A 25,493-nucleotide genomic window follows, 5' to 3' on the forward strand; every position below is an offset into this window, starting at 1 on the left:
AACGAATAACTTGAACCCCCGCGGCGGAGATTGCAGTGAGCCGAGATTGCACCACTGCACTCCAGCCTGGGTGACAGAGCAAGACTCTGTCTAAAAAATAAAAAATATGAACTAATAAACACATTTTTCAATTAAACAATAAAAGCCTTTGAAAACTACTAAAGCACTAAAAAAATAATAATAATAACATTTAAAAATTAGCCTTAAAGAACCAGAAAGCAGCCTCTGAAAACCCCATCCTGGTCACAGTGCTGACAGCACTCCAGAGTCCCAAAGCAAATCTGCTGTCCTCAAAGACAGGACGCAGATCTCTCCTAAAGCTGCAGGTCCCGACCTCCCCGGTGATGAGGCTGAATTACAGCCTAATTAAAGCCAAAGAAGAAGGCTTTGTCTCTGTCTCCTCCCAAGAGATGGAAAGGAAAAGCTGGAATTGCAATTTGCAGGATAGCCTAGCCCAAGCTGTAACTCCCGCACCATCCTCTGAAGTAAAAGCTACGTATCTAAAGGGAAGGCTTTAATGGAAATATAAGACCCTGAAACAATGCCAAAGAAGGCTGTTTTAGAAAAATGACAGAGTACACATATCCTCTAAATCCAGTAACATTCCCTTTTAGCAGCAATTGGTGTCATCAAGCAATAATGGGAATAAGCAAAAGCACACAGGCTTCCAAGTCAGACAGACTGCCACCGTTTAGTAGCTGTGTGACCTTGGGCCAGTTACCTAACCTCTCTGACACCTCATTTTCTTCATCTGCAAAATGGTGATAATTATACCTACTTTTAAAAGATTATGGTATAAAGGTTAAATGAAATAATATATGTAAATGCACAATGCCTGGCACACAATAACCTCCAATAAACAGTCACTACAATCGTTTGCCTGAAGATTCTTCGTTGGCTTTGCATTTCTAATAAATAAATAAATGTTTCGAGACTTTCTTTTTTCTTTTTACCACCAAGTGAGGCAAAGCTGACTCTGCTTTCTGTCCAACCCTACTTTTTTTTTTTTTTTTTTTTTTTGAGACAGGCTGGAATGCAGTGGTGCCCTCATGGCTCCCTGCAGCCTTGACTTCCTGGGCTCAAGCAATCCTCCCACCTCTGCCTCCCAAGTAGCTGGGATCACAGGCGTCAGCCACCATGCCCCGCCAATTTTTGTATTTTTTTGTAGAGATATTTGCCTTGGCTCCTATCTCATCTCTTGATTTGAATCGTGACAAAAATAGAAGCAAAAATCCTTGAGTGCCAACTCATGGGTCCTGAATACAAACAAGAAGGTGAGACTTCCATAAATGAAGCAACTAGAATGAGGTTTTAAAAATGTATCTCTGAGCCAGGCACAGTGGCTCATGCCTATAATCCTAGCACTTTGGGAGGCTGAGACATGAGGATCACTTGAGCCCACGAGTTGGAGACCAGCCTGGGCAACATAGTGAGACCCTGTCTCTACAAAAAAAAAAAAAAAAAAAAAAACTTAAAAAAATAGCTAGGCATGGTGGCACACGCCTGAGGTCCCAGCACTCTGGGTGGCTCAGGAGAGAGGGTCACTTGAGGACAGGAGTTTGAGACCAGCCTGAGCAACATAGCAAGACCCCATCTCTATGAAATAAAAATAAATAAATCATAAATAAAAACTGTATGGTCCAGGCTGGGTGCAGTGGCTCACACCTGTAATCCCAGGGCACTTTGGGTGGCCGAGGCAGGTGGTTCACTTGAGGCCAGTAGTTTGAGACCAGCGTGGCCAACATGGTGAAACCCTGTCTCTACTAAAAATACAAAAAAATTAGCCAGGCGCATGCCTGTAATCCCAACTACTCGAGAGGCTGAGGCAGGAGAATCACTTGAACCCAGGAGGCGGGAGGCAGAGATTGCAGTGAGCCAAGATGGCGCCACTGTACTCCAGCCTGGGCCACAGAGTGAGACTCCGTCTCAAAAAAACAATAATAAACCTGTATAGTCCAGTCCTAGATTATGTGATGTAGACTGAAATACTATGGTGATTCACAAGTGGCAAAATGTGATATGGGTTACAGCAGTGACTCACAAACTTTCTGTGATAAAGGGTCACTTCTTTCGTTTTACTTTGTTTGGTTTGGTTTTATTTTGTTTTGTTTTAATTTCCACCCCTTCAGGAACCAAAAATCAGTCCTATTGCCCATGACTTTAACACAGCTCATGCAGCATGCAACTCATCACAAGTTCAACAGCATCCAAAGGGGTCCATGCCCCGTCAAGACTAATTCCCTGATCATATGCTTGGGTGTTGGGGACAAATGCTCAATTGCTAAAAAGTCTCTTACCCTTATTTACTTTCGATTTCTGCGTTCCTCTTGTCACAAACCGTAACAAGCAGATTCCGAACTAGTTCTAAACTAGTAGTTCGCAAACTACTCTGTGAGTTTGTCCTGATCTGGATGTAAAGGGTAGGATTTTGGTTCTCAGAGGAGCATCCCGGAAGGAGCAGTGGAAGACAAAGCCAGGTCCTAGAGGCTGGAAGAAACCCTGCATGTACTTGGTATCATTATTTTTATCACAGCTCAGTACAAATCAGTAGAATTTGGGGTGGGGTAGAAGATACAGCAAGAACCTCTATATTTCATAAAATGAGGGGAAAATTATTTCAGTAAGGATCCCAAAAACAACAAAAAGAAGAAACATACATGAGGGTGTTTCCAAACCACCACCTATCTCACTGGCTTAGCAGCGGCAGCTGAGGAGTGGAAGCCAGAAGTACATTCCCATGGAGGAAAGTCAACACTTCATGTTTGCACATCCATCTCAGGAATCCTCTTAGTCACTGAAGGAAAGCAGACAGGAGTGAGTCCAAGGTTTTGGTCAAACCCTGCCTGGCATGAACTAATGAGCTCAGGCTCAGGCCACACTGCCTGGGTTCAGATCCTGGCTCATCCATTTCCTAGCTGTGCAGCCTGGGGCAAGTTGCTTGACCTCTCTTTGCTTCTATTTCCTCAGCCATAAGGTGGGAACTACCCTTCATCAAAGAGTAGCTGTGAGGACTGAAGGAGGCAACACATGTAAGTCCTTTAGAACAAAGCCTATTACATTGGAAGTGTTGTTATTATTATTATTATTATTATTATTATTATTATTATTATTGAGACAGAGTCTCGCTCTGTTGCCTAGGCTGGAGTGCAGTGGCACAATCTAGGCTCACTGCAGCATCCGCCTCCTGGGTTCAAGTGATTCTCCTGCCTCAGCCTCCCATGCAGCTGGGATTACAGGTGAGCACCACCACACCAGGCTAATTTCTGTATTTTTAGTAGAGACAGGGTTTCACCATGTTGTCCAGGCTGGTCTGGAACTCCTGACCTCAGGTGATCCGCCCAACTTGGCCTCCCAAAATGCTGGGATTACAGGTGTGAGCCACCACGCCCTGCCATTATTATTATTATTCTGAGACAGGGTCTTGCTCTGTTACCCAGGCTGCAGTGCAGCGGTGCGATCGTGGCTTACTGCAGCCTAGGCTTCCCAGGCTCAAGTGATCCTCCCAGCTCAGCCTCCTGAGTAGCTGGAACCACAGGCACACACCACCATGCCCGGCTAATTTTTTTATTTTTATTTTTTGTAGAGACAGGGTCTTGTTATGTTGCCCAGGTTTATTTTTTATTTTTTATTTTTTTGAGACAGAGTCTCACTCTTTTGAGTTGCTCAGGCTGGAGTGCAATGGCGCCATTTCAGCTCACTGCAACCTCCACCTTCCGGGTTCAAGCAATTCTCCTGCCTCAGCCTCCCAAGCAGCTGGGATTACAGGTGCCCACCACCAAGCCTGGCTAACTTTTTGTACTTTTAGTAGAGACAGGATTTCATCATCTTGGCCAAGCTGGTCTCAAACTCCTGACCTAAGGTGATCCACTCGCCTCGGCCTCCCAAAGTGCTGGGATTACAGGCATGAGCCACTGCACCTGGCCCCAGGTTGACCTTGAATTCCTGGGCTCAAGTGATCCTCCAGCCTCGACCTCCCAAAGTGTTGGGATTCCAGGTGTAAGCCACTACGCCCAGCCAGCTATTACTAGTACTGCTACTACTGCTACTATTACTATTTTTATTAGGCTTTTTTCTTCTTGCAGGTTCATTCCCAAGACCAATTTTAGAAGTATTTAAGAAGTCCTAGTCTAATTCAGCAGCTCAGATGATGAACCCCTGATATTCAAAAGCCCTAAGTCTGAACAGAGCCTCTAGGAATTACTGTTTCATTGGCCCCCTTCTCGCAGTTAGTTGCTACTCACATCCTTCAAAGCCCTGATCAAATCTCACCTTCTCAAGTAAGCTGTATTAATTAGAAATTGTGTATAACTGCATGGAATAGAAACCCATCTCTTCGACCAGGGGCAGGGTCTCACACTTGTAATTCCAACACTCCGGGAGGTTGAGGTAGGATTGTCTGAAGCCAGGAGTTTGAGACCAGCCTGAGCAACAAAGCAAGACCCCTGTCTCTACAAAGAAAATAATAATAATAATAAAAGAAACCCATCTACTGTGGCAGAATGAAAAAGGAGCACATTGTCATCACTTAACAAGAAGTCAGGACAGAAAGACCAGGTCTGGGCCGGGCACGGTGGCTCACGCCTCTTAGTACTTTGGCAGGCCGAGGTGGGAGGATCACTTGAGCCCAGGAGTTCAAGACCAACCCGAGCAATACAGTGAGACCCTATCTTTACAAAAATAAATTTAAAAATTAGCCGGGCGTGGAGGCACATTCCTGTGGTCCCAGCTACTCAGAAGGCTGAGGTGGAAAGATTGCATGACCCTGGGAAGTTAAGGCTGCAGTGAGCTGTGATTGCACCACCGCACTCCAGCCTGGGTGACAGAACAAGACCCTGTCTCAAAAAAAGAAAAAAAAAAAAAAAAAAAGAAAGAAATATTTACATGCCTTATAAGGTTAATGTTATGAAGAATATGTCAAAAGGAAACCAAGAAGCAATGGGAAAATATGTTGGGTAAGAGCTTGATACATGTGGTGACAGAAATGCCAGAACCTTAGTATTCATATGGGATCGACTTCAAGATCATGAGAACAGAAAAATGTCAAATAGGGGAATCCCAGGAATACGAACTGTGTTATTTGGTAATAAACATGGGAGATGGAGATAATGAGATGAGAGGTGGGGACATATTTATTTGGTTGTGGTTGTCTTTTTCTTTTCTTCTCCTGGTTCTCTCTTCCCAGTAAAAGAGGGACATGTTTATATAAAGTGAATTAAACTACTCAGGGAAACTCACTGACCAATACAAGCTTTTTTTTTTTTTTTTTTTTTTTTAATTTTTTAGACAGAGTTTCTCTCTTGTTTTGCAGGCTGGAGCGCAATGGCACAGTCTCGGCTCACTGCACCTTCCACCTCCTGGGTTCAAGCGATTCTCCTGCCTCAGCCTCCCCAGTAGCTGGGACTACAGGAGTCTATCACCACACCCGGCTAATTTTTATATTTTTAGTAGAGATAGGGGTTTCACTATGTTGGCCAGGCTGGTCTGGAACTCCTGACCTCAGGTGATCCACCCACCTCGGCCTCCCAAAGTGCTGGGATTACAGGCATGAGCTACCAAGCCCGGCCAAGATGTTTATCTTTGTTCACTTACTTAACAAACACTTGTTGGAGCCTGCTGAGTCCTAGGTGCTGTAGTAGGTCCTGGGAGTACATGGTAATCAAACAAACTTGGTCTCGACCCACGTGGCACTGATATGCCAGTTGGGGTGCTAGGGCAAGTCAATAAAGAAGTAAACAATCTCTCCTCCCACTGCCCAAGATGCCAAAAAGAAAGAAGCCCAAGGGGAAGAAGGCGGCTCCCGCCCCTGCTGTCAAGAAGAAGCAGAAAGCCAAGAAAGTGGTGAATCCCCTGTTTAAGAAAAGGCCAGGCCAGGCACGGTAAGGCCAGGCCAGGCACGGTAGCTCACGCCTGTAATCCCAGCACTTTAGGAGACTGAGGTGGGTGGATTAGCTGAGGTCGGGAGTTCGAGACCAATCTGACCAACATGGAGAAACCCCCCGTCTCTACTAAAAATACAGAATTAGCTGGGCGTGGTGGCACGTGCCCATAATCCCAGCTACTTGGGAGGCTGAGGCAGGAGAATCACTTGAACCCGGGAGGCGGAGGTTGCCGTGAGCCGAGATTGCGCCATTGCACTCCAGCCTGGGCAACAAGAGCAAAACTCTGTCTCAAAAAAAGAAAGAAAGAAAGAGAGAAAGAGAGAAAGAAAGAGAAGGAAGGAAGGAAGGAAGGAGAAAGAAAAGAAACAGCCTAAGAATTTTGGCATGGGACAGGACATCCAGCCCAAAAGGGACCTCACCGGCTTTGTGAAATGGCCCCACTGTATCAGGCTGCAGTGGCAGAGAGCCATCCTCTATAAGAGGCTGAAAGTGCCTCCTGTGATGAACCCGTTCACCCAAGCCCTGGACCGCCATACAGCTACTCAGCTGCTTAAGCTGGCCCACAAGTACAGACCAGAGACAAAGCAAGAGAAGAAGCAGAGGCTGTTGGCTCTGGGCTGAGAAGACAGCTGCCAGCAAAGGGGATGTCCCCACTAAGAGACCACCAGTCCTTCAATGTCCTTCAAGCAGGAGTTAACACCGTCACCACCTTGGTGGAGAACAAAAAGTCTCAGCTGGTGATCACTGCACACGACATGGATCCCATCGAGCTGTTGTCTTCCTGCCTGCCCTGTGTCGTAAAATGGGGGTCCCTTACTGCACTATCAAGGGGAAGGCAAGACTGGGACGTCTAGTCTACAGGAAGACCTGCACCACTGTTGCCTTTGCATGGGTTAACTCGGAAGACAAAGGAGCTTTGGCTAAGCTGGTGGAAGCTATCAGGACCAATTACAAAGACAGACACGACGAGATCTGCTGTCACTGGGGAGGCAATGTCCTGGCTTCCAAGTCTATGGCCCGCATTACCAATCTCAAAAAGGCAAAGGCTAAAGAACTTGCCACCAAGCTGGATTAAATGTACACTGTTGAGTTTTCAGTATATAAAAATAATTAAAATAATACAGATTTTCCTTCCAAAAAAAAAAAGATGTAAACAAATATACTGCTGTAAAAAGCACAATGAGAAGGCACCCATGAGAACAGCCACGGAAAGAACACTGGCACTCTAGAGAACAGAAAGAGAAAAGGCACAAGACAGCAAGGACAGGTGTGTTCCAGGAATGTGACAAGGCCAGGTGGCCGGCAAATCACAATCAAGGGGACAGTGGCTCGACAGGGTCCACCTTTCTGAATGCATCTCCTAGCACTGGCCCTCACTCTAAGGCCAGCCTTGCTCCACTTGAACAAGTGAAGCACTCTCTTGCCTCAGGCCCTTTGCATGGCCTCAAACACTCTTCCCCTGTGTCTTCTCATTGTTCACCCTCATTCAGATCTCTGCTCAATAGCCCCATATCAGTGACCATCCCTCTAAAATAGCCCCTTTACAGGCCAGGCACAGCGCCTCATGCCTGTAATCCCAGCACTGTTGGGAGGCCAAGGCAGAAGGATCACCTGAGGTCCAGGAGTTCAAGACCAGCCTAGCCAACATGGTGAAACTCCATCTCTACTAAAAATACAAAAATTAGCCAGGCATGGTGGTGCGTGCCTGTAATCCCAGCTACCTGGGAGGCTGAGGCAGGAGAATAACTGGAACCCGGGAAGCAAATGCTGCAGTGAGCCGAGATCGTGCCACTGCACTCCAGTCTGGGTGAGAGAGTGAGACTCCATCTCAAAAAAATAAAATAAAATATGCCATTTAGCCCCACTCTGTCTTCTAACTTTACTGCACCTTTTTCCCTTAATCATTTGTCTACTTACTGTCTTGTATATAAACAGATACATTATCCGTCTCTAGAATGTAAGTGCCCTAAGAGCAGGAACTTCATTTGCTCATTGATGGAGCTGAGTACCCATAAAAGCACCTGGAATGGAATAGGCTTTTAATACGTATTTGTGGAATGCATAAATGCATTACAAGTGTAAGAGCAAGCCAGAAAGAACAGAAGATACATAGAACAGTAAAATTGCCACATCTTCTCTGGGTTCATGAGTCATCACAAATGGGTTACGTCAGATTACTTGAGGATATGAAAGAAAATAGATAACTTCAAAAGCGATGCCTTTCAATATAGAAAAAAAAAACCAGGCCAGGTGTGGTGGTGCACGCCTGTAATCCCAGCACTTTGGGAGGTTGAGGGGGGTAGATCACTTGACCCCAGGAGTTCGAGACCAGCCTGGAAAACACAGTGAGACCTTGTCTCTAAAAAAAATTTTTTTTAATTAGCTGGGCATGGTGGTGCATGCCTGTAGTCCCAGCTACTAGGGAGGCTGAGGTGGGAGGATTGCCTGAGCTCAGGAGGTCAAGGCTGCAGTGACCCATGATGACACCACTGCACTCCAGCCTGGGTGACAGGGAGACCCTGTCTCAAAAAAAAAAAAACAAAACAAAAACAGGAAGAAAAGAAAAAGAGGTCGGGCACGGTGGCTCACACCTGTAATCCCAGCACTTTGGGAGGCCGAGGCAGGATCACTTGAGGTCCGGAGTTCGAGACCAGCCTGGCAACATGGTGAAACCCCATCTCTACTAAAAATACAAAAATTAGCCAGGTGTGGTAGCGGGCGCCTATAGTCCCAGCTACTCCGGAGGGTGAAGCATGAGAATCTCTTCAGTCTGGGAGGCACAGGTTGCAGTGAGCCAAGATCATGTCACTGCACTCCAGCCTGGGCAACAGAGTGAGACTCCATCTCAAAAAAAAAAAAAAAAGAAAAAAGAAAAGAAAAAACACTCTGCTAAACCTGTAAATAATTTTTAATTGTACCCCAATAAAGCTGAAAATGGCAAAATAGATGCCAAGAGCAAAGGATTAACTGTGCTTATCATATAGCAAATCCCTCTCCTGTAAATTAAACAAATAGATTATAACAAGGCAAGAGATATTCAAGACTTAGAGAATGAATCCAAGAAACCCCTTTGTACTAAACAAAGGTACCAGGGTAATCAGGAAAGATCAGCAATGTGGAAACTAGGCTGGAATGCAATGGGGTGATCTTGGCTGATTGCAACCTCCACCTCCTGGGTTCAAGCGATTCTCCTGCCTCAGCCTCCTGAGTAGCTGGGACTACAGGCACCCATCACTACGCCCAGCTGATTTTTGTATTTTTAGTAGAGACTGGATTTCGCCATGTTGGCCAGGCTGGTCTGGAATTCCTGATCTCAAGTGATCCGCCGGCCTCGGCCTCCCAAAGTGCTGGGATTACAGGCATAAGCCACTGCATCTGGCCGGAAAAAGGAACTTTTCTAAAATTAAAATTAAAATTTTCTCAATGAAATCCTAGTATCATTATTAGGCTGCATAGGAATTTTCTCAGGAACACTCTTAAAAACAAGAACAAAAGAAAACAACAGAAACCAAGGCTCTAAACATTCATACATCCATTTCTTAAGTTTTCAAACCAAAACTTAGAAAGAAAACCCAGAAAACATATCCAAATAAAAGTGATTTGACCTCAGAGCTAAGAGAAAGGTTACTAGTCCCACAGCTACAGTGTACCAAGCTCACATTTCTGAAAGGTGAATGGAGACGATTTTCAGAACTAGAAAGGTGAAATAATCCGTAAAGATTAGTGACTACAAGCCAGGCACGATGGCTCACACCTGTAGTTCCAGCATTTTGGGAGGCTGAGGCAGGTGAATTGCTAGAGCTCAGGAGTTTGAGACCAGCCTGGGCAACATGGCAAAATGCAAAATGTCATCTCTACCAAAAATACAAAAATTAGGTGGGTATGGTGGCACGCCAGTGGTCACAGCTACTTTGGAGGCTAAGGTGGGAGGATCACTTGAGCACAAGAAGCTGAGATCACGTCACTGCACTCCAGCCTGAGCAACGGAGTGAGACTCTGCCAAGAAAAAAAAAAAAGAAAGAAAGACTAGTGAGTACAAATTTCATGTTGTAGAAATGTAAAAATAGAGAGAAAGAACAGAAAAAAATCAATAAACACTAGTGACAGCTTTGATCACAATCAGAATAAAATAGGCAGCTTAAAGTATGTGAAAGCAGACAGATAAGTAGATTAACTCAATAAAAAGCAAAACCAGTAATAGCAAGTTATCAATCAGTAAACAGAGTGTAAAAACTATAAAACGTGTAGAATTTCAAAAAGAAGGTTAGACTACTAAACCACAATTTGGAGGAGAAAGAGGATTAGAATGAACCAAATTTATCTTTCCTGTAAGGAAGATCGAGGTTTAGGTAAGTGAAATAAATTAAAAGTAGAAATATTGAAAAGCAGACATAAAAGTCAAAATAACCACCCAATTTACATTCTTAAAGCAGCCCTAAGACATTCACTCAAAGAAACATTGTGAATTAAAAGAAGCAAAGACTGGCAATAAAGTGATAAGGAAATTGACGATGCTCCAATTATCTTCATTCTTGCATTGACTAAACACATATTTATTGGGCACCTCTGTACCCCAGGCACCGTTCTAGGCCCTGGGGATGTAATGATCAGATGCAAGACAAAGTTCCTGCTCTCATGGTCCTTTCTGGGGAAAGCAACACCACACAAACAGACATAAGACCAGGATGAAGTGTAAGCAGATGAGAGTTTCCATTTTAGACAGGGTGGTCAGAAGAGGCTTCTTTGAAGAAGGAAGTTTTGAGCAGATTACTGAAGGGCCTAAGTAAGCCATGAGAAGCTGGAGGCAAAGAGACCAGCAAATAAGGTCCCAAGGCAGAAAATACCTTTTTTTTTTTTTTTTTTTTGAGACGGAGTCCCACTCTGTTCTGTTACCCAGGCTGGAGTGCAGTGGTGCAATCCCAGCTCGCTGCAACCTCTGCCTTCTGGGTTCAAGCAATTCTCCTGTCTCAGCCTCCCGAGTAGCTGGGACTACAGGTGCATGACACCACGCCTGGCTAATTTTTTGTAGTTTTGGTAGAGACGGGATTTCACTATGTTGGCCAGGCTGGTCTCGAACTCCTGACCTCAGGTGATCTACCCATCTCGGCCTCCCAAAGTGCTAGAATTACAGTGCCCAGCCAGAAAATATCTTTTATAAAAACCACAAGAAGATACCTCAATGAAACTTAAAAAAATTCATTATGTATGCAGATATGGGGGATCTTTTGGGGTGATATGTTCTCCAACTGGATTGTGATGATATTTGCACAACTTTACAAGTTTATTTAAAAATCTTTGAATTGTGGATTTAAAACAAGTGGATCTTATGGTATGTAAATTATGCCTCCATGAAACTACTTAAAGCACTTTTTTGGGCTGGGTGCCATGGCTCATGCCTGTAATCCCAGCACTTTGGGAGGCTGAGGCAGGAGGATTGCTTGAGCTCAGGAGTTCAAGATCAGCCTGGGCAACATAGTGAGACCTCGTCTGTACAAAAAAATAAAAAATTGGCCGGGTGCGGTGGCTCACGCCTGAAATCCCAGCACTTTGGGAGGCTGAGGTGGGTGGATCACCTGAGGTCAGGAGTTTGAGACCAGCCTGACCAATATGGTGAAACCACATCTCTATTAAAAATACAAAAATTAGCCGGGCCTGGTGGCCAGTGCCTGTAGTCCCAGCTACACCAGAGTCTGAGACAGGAGAATTGCTTGAACCTGGAAGGCAGAGGTTGCAATGAGCCAAGATCGTGCCACTGCACTCCAGCCTGGGCGACAGAGCGAGACTCCGTCTCAAAAAAAAAAAAAATTCAAAAATTAGCCAAGCGTGGTGGCATGCGCCTATGGTCCCAGCTACTTCAGAGACTGAGGCTGAAGAATTGATTGAGCCTGGGAGGTTGAGGCTGCAGCGAGCCGTGATCGTACAGCTGCACTCCAGCTTGGGCGACAGAGCAAGACCCTGTGTCAAAAAAAAATAATAAAATGAAATAAAGGCCGGCGCGGTGGCTCATGCCTGTAATCCCGGCACTTTGGGAGGCCAAGGCAGGTGGATCACCTGAGGTCAGGAGTTCGAGACCAGCCTGGGCAACATGGTGAAAACCTGTCTTTACTAAAAATACAAAAATTAGCTGGGCATGGTGGCGTGGTGGCGGGTGCCTGTAATCCCAGCTACTCAGGAGGCTGAGGCAGGAGAATTGCTTGAACTTGGGAGGTGGAGGTTGCAGTAAGCCAAGATAGCGCCACCGCACTCCAGACTGGGTGACAGAGTGAGACTCCGTCTCAAAAAAAGTTAAATTAAAATAAATTTTTTGAAATCCCCCACACACAGAAAGTCAGGAACACAACAGCAAAATGAGGGGAAAGTGCAGTGAGGTGAGGGTGAAACAATGCAGCACCCTGAGCCCAAGACTGGCAGTGTAGTTTGTGTTCTGATGGTTCTGGGAAGCTGCGGGAGGGTTTTAGCAGGGGAATGGCATGTTCTTGAAAGATTCTCTCTGGCTGCTCTGTGGACAACCGAGAGCAAATTCTTGGCCAGTGTGGAAGCAAGGAAACTATACAGGAGGTTACTAAGTATTCCAAGCAAGTGGGGACAGTGGCTTTGGTCAGTGCCATGGAGTAGTGAAAAGCAGTGAGGCTGGAAAGACATTTTGAAGGTGGGCTGATGGGACTCCCTGATGGATTGGATTTCGGGTGTGAGCACAAAAAGAGAAGTCAAAGTTGACTCCTGGATGGCATCTGGCCTGAGAAATCATGTGGATGGTGCTGCCATTTACTGAAATGGGAAACACTGAAGGAGAAGCAGGTGTACAGGGTAGAAATTGAAAATTCTCTTTTGACATGCGAAGTTTCAGATGCTGTTAGAGGTTGAATTGCGTCCCTCAAAACAATATACTGAAGCCCTAACCCTCAGGCCGGTGCAACGTAATCTTATTTGGAAATAGGGTCTTACAGATGCAATTTTTTAAAGATGAACTCATTCTGGAGTAGGATGGGCCCTTCATCCACTATGACTGGCACCATGGGAAGATGGAGGCACAGCGGGGGAGGGGTGCAGCTGCAAGTGAAGGAATGCCAAGATTGCCAGCCACAGCCAGAAGCCAGAAGAGGCCAGGAAGGATTCCACCCAGAGTGCAGCATGGCCCTGGTGACACCTTGATCTTGGACTTCGGGCCTCCAAAGCTGTGAAAGAATAAATTTCTGTTGTTTAAAGCCACCCAATTTGTGGTACATTCTTTTTATGGTTTGTTTGTTTGTTTGTTTGTTTGTTTGTTTGTTTGCAATGGAGTCTCACTCTGTTGTCCAGGCTGGAGTGCAGTGGCGCAGTCTTGACTCACTGCAACCTCTGCCTCCCAGGTTCAAGCAATTCCTCTGCCTCAGCCTCCTGAGTAGCTGGAACTAAAAGCAAGTGCCACCACGCCCGCTAATTTTTGTATTTTTAATGGAGACGGGGTTTCACCATATTGGCCAGGCCAGTCTCGAACTCCTGACTTTGTGATCCGCCCACCTCGGCCTCCCAAAGTGCTAGGATTACACGTGTGAGCCACCACGCCTGGCCTGTGGTACATTCTTAAAGCAGCCCTAAGAAATCAACACAAGAAATGTCTAGGCAGGGCAAGGTGGCTCACGCCTATAACCCCAGCAATTTGGGAGGCCGAGGTGGGAGGACCACCTGAGGTCAGGAGTTCAAGACCCGCCCAGCCAACATGGCGAAACCCCATCTCTACTAAAAATACAAAAATTAGCTGTGCATGGTGGGGGCATGCCTGTAATCCCAGCTGCCTGGGAGGCTGAGGCAGTAGAATCGCTTGAACCCAGGAGGCAGAGGTTGCAGTGAGTCGAAATCGTGCCACTGCACTCCAGCCTGGCCGACAGAGCAAGGTTCCATCTCAAAAAAAAAAAAAAAAAAAAAAAAGAGAAATCTCTAATACAGATACCTATTAGACATCCAAGACCTGGAGTCCAGGGAGTGGGGCTAAAGATATAAATGTGGAGATAAGTTACATATAACACTATGAACAAATACACTAGACCTCACTATACAGCAAAACCCAGTCATCTGCTGTCTACAGGAGTTATGAAAACACAAACAGATGCCAACCTTTGAAGTAAGATGATGGTCTTCAGGCTAAGGTATCGTGCAAACTGAGGAGGAGCAGAACTGATCGCTGTGGTATGAGATTAAATCAAAGCCCATAGCAAGGAGCATCAGCAGATAAAATTGCCAAATAATGGTAAAATATTAAATCATACAAATGTAACACTCAATTCATGATCCAATTCATATAATAAAAATCTCTGAAATAGTGGAAATGGAATAAATAGACATATATCATGGTAATGGATGACCTCAATACTTATCAAAGTGATAGAATTAAATATCAAAGAATTTGACAAAGAAAGTAGCTAGCCAGGATGATACAATAAGTACAACAGAATTGGCAGGCATACATCAGAGAAATGCAAATCAAAACCACAATGAGATACCATCTCACACCAGTTAGAATGGCGATCATTAAAAAGTCAGGAAACAAGGTGCCGGAGAGGATGTGGAGAAATAGGAACACTTTTACACTGTTGGTGGGACTGTAAACTAGTTCAACCACTGTGGAAGACAGTGTGGCGATACTTCAAGGATCTAGAACTAGAAATACCATTTGACCCAGCCATCCCATTACTAGGTATATACCCAAAGGATTATAAATCATGCTGCTATAAAGATACATGCACACGTATGTTTATTGTGGCACTATTCACAATAGCAAAGACTTGGAACCAACCCAAATGTCCATCAATGATAGACTCAATTAAGAAAATGTGGCACATATACACCATGGAATACTATGCAGCCATAAAAAAGGATGAGTTCATGTCCTTTGTAGGGACATGGATGAAGCTGGAAAACATCATTCTGAGCAAACTATCACAAGGACAGAAAACCAAACGCCACATGTTCCCACTCATAGGTGGGAACTGAACAATGAGAACACTTGGACACAGGGTGGGGAACATCACACACCGGGGCCTGTCATGGGGTGGGGGAAGGGGGGAGGGATAGCATTAGGAGATATACCTAATGTAAATGACGAGTTAACGGGTGCAGCACACCAACATGGCACACGTATACATAGGTAACAAACCTGCACATTGTGCACATGTACCCTAGAACTTAAAGTATAATAAAAACAAACAAACAAAAAAAATCAAACAAACAAAAAAGAATTGGCAGGCATAGCTTGAGAAAAGTAAAGAATAGGACAATAGATTTCAAGTGTACATGCCCCTCTAATAAAAAGTTAACAAATTCTAGAACAGAATCTGATCATATGTGTTGAGCAAGACTACAGTGAAAACAAAACATGAACAAAAAGTACCTTGAAGCAGTTAAAACTTACAAACTATTAAACAATATCTAGGCTGGGATAAAATTCAGACCAGTGAATTCACAGTGGAAAAGATAACTATAATACCTCCATTTAGATACTGCTGTCTTTTTTTAATTTTTAATTTTTGTGGGTACATAGTAGGTATATATATTTATGGGGTACATGAAAAATTTTGGTACAGGCCTACAGTGTGTAATAATCACATCAGGGTAAATGAGGTATTCATCACCTCAAGCGTTTATCCTTTGTGTTACAAACAATCCAATTATACTCTTTTAGTTATTATTTTTTCTTTTTTGCAGGGAGGGGTTGAGAAGTCTGAAGGTAATGGCATGGGAGGGGGTCTTTAGTTATTTTAAACTGTAGAATTAAATTATTATTGACTGTAGTCACCCTGTTGTGCTATCAAGTACTAGATCTTATTTATCCTTTCTAATTATTTTTGTGCCCATAGATAATGCTGCCTTAAACTTAAAATTATGTCCATTAGGTTCTTGGGTGTGAGAAAAGTACGACTGGGAAATCCATCATCCCACTGGTAGTGGAGGCTGAGTCTCTGGATTGGTCAGGCTAAGTGTATCCTTGCCAAAGCTCAGGCCCCTTCCTGGTGGAGCAGGGCTGGGCTATTCCATAGCAGCTGTTGCTCTCCTTACGGGAACTTTACATAAGTTCTTTTTTTCTTTTCTTTCTTTTCTTTTTTCCCAAAGTCCCTTTGAGAAATCTCATTGCATCTAAAATTCAGGTCCAAATTTTTATTTCAGCAGCCTCATCAAATTAAAAACTGTGTAAAATCCATTTTTAACAAACGATGGTTCTCGGACTCAAATGAGTTTAAGTGGGTGTTTGGCAGTGTCAGGGATTTCCTGTCTCCTCTGTTTGATGAAATCTCTAGTTATAATATTGTTATGTCACCAAGATTCATTGCTTGCCAAACCTCATCTTAGACATTTATGTGGGTTTTCCCAAATACCCTTCAGCAACTTAAATCCTAGATGTTATTGCCAGCTACCAGGGAAATTAAATAGGGGATACAGGAAATATAAAGTGACTAACAGTTAGCAATTGCACAACTCTTTCTCATGGGCATTTTCCATGGCTGGGAAACAAACTCGAGGGGACAGTGGAACACAGAAAATATTCACAGACATCCTGAAGTTCAGCGTCTACAGACATATGGAGAAATTTCTGGTTCTGTTCCTGGAAGGGCTGAATGTTTTAGTCGTAACTTCTGTGCCTGGGGCTTGTTCAGTTATATCTAAGTAGTCATGATTAAACACAATTGGAATTGTGTTTTACCAAAGGTCGAGTTTAAAAGTTTTGCAGGTATACAATCACCTTTCTCTCATTAAAAATAATGAATTCATAATCATTTGAAATTAAGAACTATCAAAAGAAACAATTTACACCTTCCTAGTCAAGCATAACATTCCACAGACATATGAGATTGTCTGATACCTTCATGAAAAACAGAAAACCTAGGTCATAAATGCTAATTTGTTGTCTACATACAGAATGGAAATAATGTTAAGAGACTACCAAGGGTGGACGTTACTCAGCAATGTGACAAAACTGCTGGAGATGAGAAAGCCTGGGAAGGTTGTGTAATTCTTAGGGAAGTAAAGGACATGAACAATGTCAGCTGTCTGGGACCATATGCTCAAGTACATGAAAACAAAACCACTGAAGGTCAGAAAACCTAACATGAAAACAGAATGCGAACCTGTTGGAAATGGACTGAAACAATCCGTTCCACAAAATGGAAAACAGAATATTTTGTCCAGGAGCCCTTACATCTGGAATCTCCTCTATTTTTATAATAGGAATCAACACCCTTACTGAAAACTTCAATTTTATAATAGGCTTATTTAGTCTTAGATTTTTCTGTGGGTTGAGTTTAATCATTAATTTCAATATTAGTATATGAATGTACTCAACACAGGGAAGTCTTAAAAGTTGACAAGATCGATCTCTTTCTCTCTCTCTCTGTGTATGTATCTGCAAAAATGACAAAACTTTTTTTTGTTTTTTTTTGTTTCTTGTTTGAGACAGTCTCTGTGTCACCCAGGCTGCAGTGCAATGGCGCGATCTCGGCTCACTGCAACCTTCATCTCCTGGGTTCAAGCAATTCTTTTGCTCAGCCTCCCGAGTAGCTGGGACTACGTGAGTGCGCCACCATACCTGCTAATTTTTGTATTTTTAGTAGAAACGGGGTTTCACCATGTTGGCCAGGATAGTCTCAACTCCTGGCCTCAAGTGATCCGCCCACCTCAGCCGCCCATTACAGGCATGCGCCACCACGCCCGGCCTAAAACTTTTAAAAAGAGAACTTGTTATTTGTGCAAAATATGCTTATCTAAAATCTGTGACTTATATCCTAGAATAACAAAGCATTTACCTATTTGCCAGAAATTTCGCTAGACAAGAAAACAGTTTGCTCTGTCATCTATTTTTGTAAAGGTTTTTCCTCATTTTAAACTATTTATATTAAGGCATGTAATCGCAAAATAAGTAGCATCTGCTTCTTCTGTCCCCATTCATCCTGCAACTAACCAAAACAAGGGGAAAAACTCAGAATCTATGAAGTCCTGCTTCTGTGAAATGTTCTTTGTAGCCAATAACTCCATCTCAAAACCTAACAAACCATTGAACTCCATATTAGTCCACCCTCCAGAATACACATTAGAGCCAGATGGAAAATCCACTGGCTAAATTAAAACACACTAATTGGGCATCAGATTTCTTCTGAAAATGACAAGGTATCGTGTGGGTGTCGGATGTATGACTAAGAGGAAATTCATTCTTTCTGTACAAATAAATCATTCAGATTCACTTTACTAAACTTTCTTTTTCTTTTTCTTTTTCTTTTTCTTTTGAGACAGAGTTTCGCTCTTATTGCCCAGGCTGGAGTGCAATGGCGCCATCTCAGCTCACCGCAACCTCCGCCTCCCGGGTTCTAGCGATTCTCCTGCCTCAGCCTCCCAAGTAGCTGGGATTATAGGCATGTGCCACTACTCCCAGCTAATTTTCTATTTTTAGTAGAGACGGAGTTTCTCCATCTTGGTCAGGCTGGTCTTGAACTCCCGACCTCAGGTGATCCGCCTGCCTCGGCCTCCCAAAGTGCTGAGATTACAGGCGTGAGCCACTGCGCCTGGCCTCATTTTACTAAACTTTTTTATTGGCTGCTGGAAAAGATTAAATAGGTTGTGGAAAATTTAACCGTTCAAACATTCAAAAGGCTTATTCAGTGAATGGAAACAAGAATCAGTGTCATCGGACAGCTAAATCATTTCTAGAGAACATGTGTTCCTTTGCAAAACAATTCTAGAAAATCAAGGACTATATCTGACATATGGATACATATAGATGTTCTCACCTCCGCATGGATACATGCAAAAATTTTTGCAGTCACAATAATATGCCAAAACTTTTAAAGAACAGATTTTTTTTTTCCTGAGACGGAGTCCCGCTCTGTCGCCTAGGCTGGAGTACAGTGGCGCGATCTCAGCTCACTGCAAGCTCCGCCTCCCGGATTCACGCCATTCTCCTGCCTCAGCCTCCCGAGTAGCTGGGACTACAGGCGCCCGCCACCACGCCTGGCTAATTTTTTGTATTTTTAGTAGAGACGGGGTTTCATAGTGTTAGCCAGGATGGTCTTGATCTCCTGACCTCATGATCCGCCTGCCTCAGCCTGCCTTAAAGAACAGATCTTAAGACTCTGTTCTAGGCTGGGTGCAGTGGCTCACGCCTGTAATCCCAGCACTTTGGGAGGCTGAGGCAGGTGGATCACCTGAGGTCAGGAGTTTACGACCAGCCTGACTAATATGGTGAAACCCTGCCTCTACTAAATACAAAAAAAAAAAAATAGCCAGGTGTGGTGGCGCATGCCTGCGATCTGAGCTACTTGGACGGGTGAGACAGGAGAATCGCTTGTACCTGGGAGGCAGAGGTTGCAGTGAGCTGAGATCGCGCCATTGCACTCCAGCTTGGGCAACAGAAAGAAAAAAAAGGAAAAGACTCTGTTCTAACATTAATTTCTAGTTCACAGCATCACCAAAAACACACTGCATACTTGTATCGTTTTTTAGAGATGGGTGTCTCATTATGTTGCCCTGGCAGGAGTGCAGTGGCTATTCACAGCCTCCATCATGGTGTGCTGCAGCCTTGGATTCCCGAGCTCAAGCAATCTTCCCACATCAACCTCACAAGTAGCTGGGACTACAGGTGTACACCACCACGTCCGGCTCTCACACTATACCAAATTAAACTTATGCTTAAAGAAGTCCCATCAATATATGTATTTGGGTTCATGAATTGCAATGAATATGACAGTTTTCTGTTGTAGATTTCATGGTGATTCAATGACTCAACCCTTCAAATTTTGTTCAGAATAGTTGACCTGAACGTCACTGATTATGTTTATGTAGGCCTTAGAAGGCTACGTATTTCTCAGCAAGGTGATCAAGGTCAACATCAATGGTGATAAATCATGTTACTGCATTTATCCATGATACGATGTCATGAAAATGGAATTTTACCTTTGTGGTCTTCCTCTCAAAAACTGGTAACTCCGGCTGGGCATAGTGGCTCACGCCTGTAATCCCAGCACTTTGGGAGGCCAAGGTGGGTGGATCACGAGGTCAAGTGATCGAGACCATCCTGGTCAACATGGTGAAACCCTGTCTCTACTAAAAATACAAAAATTAGCTGGGCGTGGTGGCACACACCTGTAATCCCAGCTACTCAGGAGGCTGAGGCAGGAGAATCGCTTGAACCCAGGAGGCGGAGTTTGCAGTAAGCCAAGATCCTGCCACTGCACTCCAGCCTGGTGATATCCATAGAAACCCTCCTGGTATGGAATACTTCAACACTGCAAGCAAAATATTTTTTAAATCTTTATAAAGGTATGACTGAACTGACAAAATAGTAAGTGAAATCCTCAGAGGCATGACAGAGAGAGAAAGCATGACACCAACTGGGCAAGAAAATGATGAAGTTGGCATCTTCCCTGAGGGCATCTGCCAATTCCCGATGGCCTAGAGCAGGAGTCAGCAAACTGTGGGCCACATCCAGCTTGTCACACATTGTTGTAAATAAAGTTTTATTGGAACACAACCACTCCTATTAATTTATGTATTGTCTATGGCTGCTTTCATATTACAACCACAGAGATGAGTAGTTGTGAGAGAAACCATATGGCCCACAAAGCCTACAACGTTTACATCTGGCCCCTGACAGAAAAAGTTTGCTGATGCTTAGCCTTGAGTTTTAGTAGGTTGAGTTTGTGGGATTTGGGAGACAAAGCCTGGGACCTAATCGAGTGGGATGCCAAAAGAAAGGCTGCATAAAGTTGGGACCCTAGAAAATGTTTGTCCTGAAGAAGGGGATGGAGGGAATACTTGCTTACTCATGTCTTGGCTGTGATAGAAAGAAAAAAGTTTCCCTGAGAATTCTTCACCAAAAGTTCATCCTTACACAGTAATGAGATATCTGGGCCAGGCGCAGTGGTTCACACCTATAATTCCAGCACTTTGGGAGGCCAAGGCAGGTGGATCACCTAAGGTCAGGAGTTTGAGACCAGCCTGGCCAACATGGTGAAACCCCGTCTCTATTAAAAGTACAAAAAATTGCCCAGGCATGGTGGTGAGCACCTGTAATTCCAGCTACTCAGGAGGCTGAGTATTACTCCTAATTATAAAATTCTCATTAGCATATGAATAGATAGTCTGTATTTTACTTGGCCAGTTGTCCTGGTGGTGAGCACCTGTAATTCCAGCTACTCAGGAGGCTGAGTATTACTCCTAATTATAAAATTCTCATTAGCATATGAATAGATAGTCTGTATTTTACTTGGCCAGTTGTCCTACTACCAGGCCAGTTTTTCACTCTTATGAATAACACCATATTGAACCTCTTTGGGCATAAAGCTTTCTGTATTGTGATTACTTCCTCAGTTTTTTGCTGTTTTTGAGATGGAGTCTCACTCTGTCGCCCAGGCTGAGTGCAGCAGCAGGATCTCTGCTCACTGCAACCTACACCTCCCAGGTTCAAGCAATTCTTGTGCCTCGGCCTCCTGAGTAGGGATTACAGGCACAAGCCATCATGTCCAGCTAATTTTTGTATTTTTAGTAGATATGGGGTTTCACCATGTTGGCCAGGTTGGTTTTGAACTCCTGACCTCAAGTGATTCACCTGCCTCAGCCTCCCAAAGTGCTGGGATTACAGGCGTGAGCCACTGCGCCTGGCCTATTTCCTTAGAGTGCTGGTAAAAATACTGGTTCAAAGAGTTTATTTGATTCTCGAAAAATTTTAAGGAGGTAGAATCTACAGCCTTGGTCTGATGAGGCTTCTTTTCCATTTTTATATCAATTAGGCTGTTTGTATCCACCTGAATTTTCCATCCTATAGTTTAAGCTTATGGCCAAGACAGTCAACAGTGGTGCTGTGTGCTATAAGAGATACAAAAGAAATCATAATCTTTACTAGGATCATATACTCTAATGAGACAGGACAAATGCATATAAAGAATTAAAGAAAACTTCAAATAGAAGCAAAGTTCAAATGACTAGAAATTTTTCTGGATTTTACTTTGAAAAAGTAGAAACCACTAGAAATATATGTAGTAAGATACTCAGTAAATGTTTGTTGAATGAATGTAATGGTTACCATGGATGTCCTGGGGTACCTTCTGATGCCTCAGGATGGTGTGCACTAATAGGAAGTCGATTTTATTATATTTCTAAGTCAGTGAAAACTAAGATTTTGTTACATTTTTTTCCCAGTTTTTATGAATCACAGCTCCCTAAGGTTAATGACTTAATTACACTTATTTTACAAGAGAAACTCAACAACACAGGAATGGTCATGTGTCTTAATTACACACACACGCCTGTTCTAGGAAAAAAAAAAATCTGGCTGGGCGCGGTGGCTCAAGCCTGTAATCCCAGCACTTTGGGAGGCTGAAGCAGGTGGATCACTTGAAGTAAGGAATTGGAGACCAGCCTGGCCAACATGGTGAAACCCTGTCTCTACTGAAAATACAAACATTAGCCAATTGTGGTGGTGGGCGCTTGTAGTCCCAGCTACTCGGGAGGCTGAGGCATGAGAATCACTTGAACCCAGGCAGCAGAGGTTGCAGTCAGCTGAAATTGCCGCTGCACTCCAGCCTGGGCGACAGAGCAAGGCTCTATCTCAAAAAAAAAAAAAAAAAAAAAATCTGACACCTTTAAGATATCAGGCATTTACAGTCATTATTTTTAAGAAGATTACTTTAATCCCACAGTCTTAGATGGACTGAGGAAGAGGTCAGAAACAACTCAAAAGAAATTATGGTTCCAGATGCATTGGCAAATTTAATTCAAGGATCAATCAATATTCATCTGACCTTCATAAATGATTTGAAATTTATATCCTTTCTTATAAAAGGAGTATTAAACCCAAAGTCCTGAGTTCTAGTGGTGTCTCCATTAGATATCTGTTGCTTTTGCAATGTTGTTGACTCCAAGAGACAGATCATGGATAGGAATCTGTATTTCCCAAAATAAGACTGCCAGCCAGCCACTGTTTCTGTTACCCTCAGTGGCTGAAGACCAAAGAGCTGAGCCTCTGAGTGAGCTGCCCTTCATCCCTAGAATCCAGGTTACTAACCACAGGGATCTCTGCACAAGCTTTCTTGAGTAATATGAAACCAGGTTGCCCATCTCTACCCACATTTTCCACAGGACTGCTGAAATGAAGCATTTTGGAAAACTTACTGTGCTTCATATCTCTCTTGCCATTAGGTCTTCAGCTAAGTTATAAGCCCCACTGTTTATCAGGGGGTACCATCTCCCATACTCCAATGCCCAGCTCCCTCCATCTCCTACTCAGTAAACTACTGCACCATCGTTCACCCAGTTATTTAAGCCAGAAAGCTGGAATCATCATTTATTTTATTTTTCCTTCATTTCTCATGTGCAAGTTACCATTAAGTCCTGTCCATTCTAGATCCAAAATTTATTTATTTTATTTTATTTTAATTTTTTGAGACAGGGTCTCACTCCACCACCTAGGTTGAAGTGTAGTGGCATGATCTCCACTCACTGCAGCCTCAACCTTCTAGGCTCAAGTGATCTTCCCACCTCAGCCTCCCAAGTAGCTGGGAGCTGGGACTACAGGCGGGCGCCACCACGCCCAGCTAATTTTTGTATTTTTAGTAGAGACGGGGTTTCACCATGTTGGCCAGGCTGATCTTGAACTCCTGACCTCAAGTGATCCTCCTGCCTCAGCCTCTGAAAGTGCTAGAATTACAGGCGTGAGCCACTGCGCCCGGCCTAAATCCAAAATGTAAACTTAGAATCAGTGTTCGTGGAACCTTTTTGCTCTGCTCCATTCCAAGTACCACAACTCTCCCTCAAGCCATCAGTTCTCACTTAGACACAGGCAATAGCTTCCTACGTGATTTCAGACTGACCTCCTCCAAGTTTCTCCAACACACCAAGTTCTCTCCTATTTTCTGGCCTTTATTCCTGCTGTTTCTGTACCCAAAGTGTACTTTCCCCAGGCTTTCACCTGGACAGCTCCTTCTCACACTTCAGGTCTCGACATGTCATCTCCCCCAAGGTTGCCTTCCCTGTCCACTCAGTCTAAAAACTCATCTCCCGCCACCACCCCATTGCCCTCTGTTTCAGGACTTTCTGAGAGCACACTACTTTTAGAATGACTTACTGTATTAGTTACGGTACTCTAGAGGGACAGAACTCATGGAATATAAATATATATATATACACATATATATATATATATATATGGGAGTTTATTAAGTATTAACTCACATCATCACAAGGTCCCACAACAGGCCATCTGCAGGCTGAGGAGCAAGAAGAGCCAGTCCAAGTTCCAAAACTGAAGAACTTGGAGTCCGATGTTCGAGGGCAGGAAGCATCCAGCACGGGAGAAAGACTAAGGCTGGGAGGCTAGGCCAGTCTCTCTTTTCACATGTTTCTGCCTGTTTATATTCTTGCCTCGCTGGCAGCTGATTTGATTGTGCTCACCCAGATTAACGGTGGGTCTGCCTTTCCCAGCCCACTGACTCAAATGTGAATCTCCTTTGGCAACAACCTCACAGACACACCCAGGATCCATACTCTGTATCCTTCAATCCAATCAAGTTGACGCTATTAACCATCACACTTACATATCTGCTAATTATGTATCATATTTCTTCCCCATTAGACTGTAAGTTTCACAGAGGCAAGGGTTAGACCCATTTTGTTCACCAATGCACACTCAGTGAGTGGTAGGACAGTGCCTGGCATGCAGGTGCAGTTTGTCAGTACTGGTTGAATAACTGAATGAGTGCTTTGAGATTCCTCTTACGAAAGACTTTTGTCTTAGGTAAGACAAGTTTTTCTACTGGGCACACAGGACTTACCATGTGCCATGAATGCAACAAATTCCTACATTCACCACCTTTTCACTGAACACTTCCTCCACCTGCTTGCTCCTGACTCATACTTTGTTCTATGAGGACCCAGCTTCCCCAGTGGTCTCTCCAGCTGAAGCGGTGCCTTCTCCCTTTCAGATGCTGGAAGGCAAACTCGCTCCAGGACCTCACTAAAATCAACACAGCAGAAGAGGACCCACTAGCTTCTTAAAGAAAACAGTTTAGTGTGACAGTCGTAGGAATGGAGAATTAACAGAAGTACAGAAAATGAACTACATACATTAATTTTACAACCTAATTCAGCCGAGCATGGTGGCTCACACCTGTAATCCCAGCACTTTGGGAGGTCAAGGCGGAAGTATCCCTTGAGCCCAAGAATTCGAGACCAGCCTGGGAGACATGGCAAGATGCCATCTCTACAAAAAAAAAAAGTTTTTTTTAAACAGTAGTGGGACATGGTGGCACACCACGTAGGCCACACCTGTGGCCCCAACTACTCTGGAGGCTGAGGCGGGAGGATCGCTAGAGCCCAGGATCAAGGCTGCAGTGAGTGTTTGCACTGCTGCACTCCAGCCTGGGCACAGAGTGAGACTCTGGCTCAAAAAATAAAAATAATAAAAATTAAACCTAATTCACAGCTTTATGATTCTGTGACATGGCTAAAAATCATTTTCCTACTCAATAATTTTTTTAAAAAAGCAAAATGCAAATATGAGTAGTTCAGTAAAACTCAACTAACACTGATACTTTATTTTTTATTTTATTTTTTGAGACAGAGTCTTATTCTGTCACCCAGGCTGGAATGCAATGGAGC

General features: G+C 43.8%; 1 pseudogene; it reads left to right on the forward strand.

Annotated features, from left to right (window-relative positions):
- Window positions 1-5,757: 5,757 nt before the first annotated feature.
- On the forward strand, window positions 5,758-6,954 carry LOC107966583 (large ribosomal subunit protein eL8-like; annotated as a pseudogene).
- The last annotated feature ends 18,539 nt before the right edge of the window (window positions 6,955-25,493 follow it).

This window comes from Pan troglodytes, chromosome 1 (assembly GCF_028858775.2).
Source record: "Pan troglodytes isolate AG18354 chromosome 1, NHGRI_mPanTro3-v2.0_pri, whole genome shotgun sequence".
Lineage (NCBI taxonomy): Eukaryota > Metazoa > Chordata > Mammalia > Primates > Hominidae > Pan > Pan troglodytes.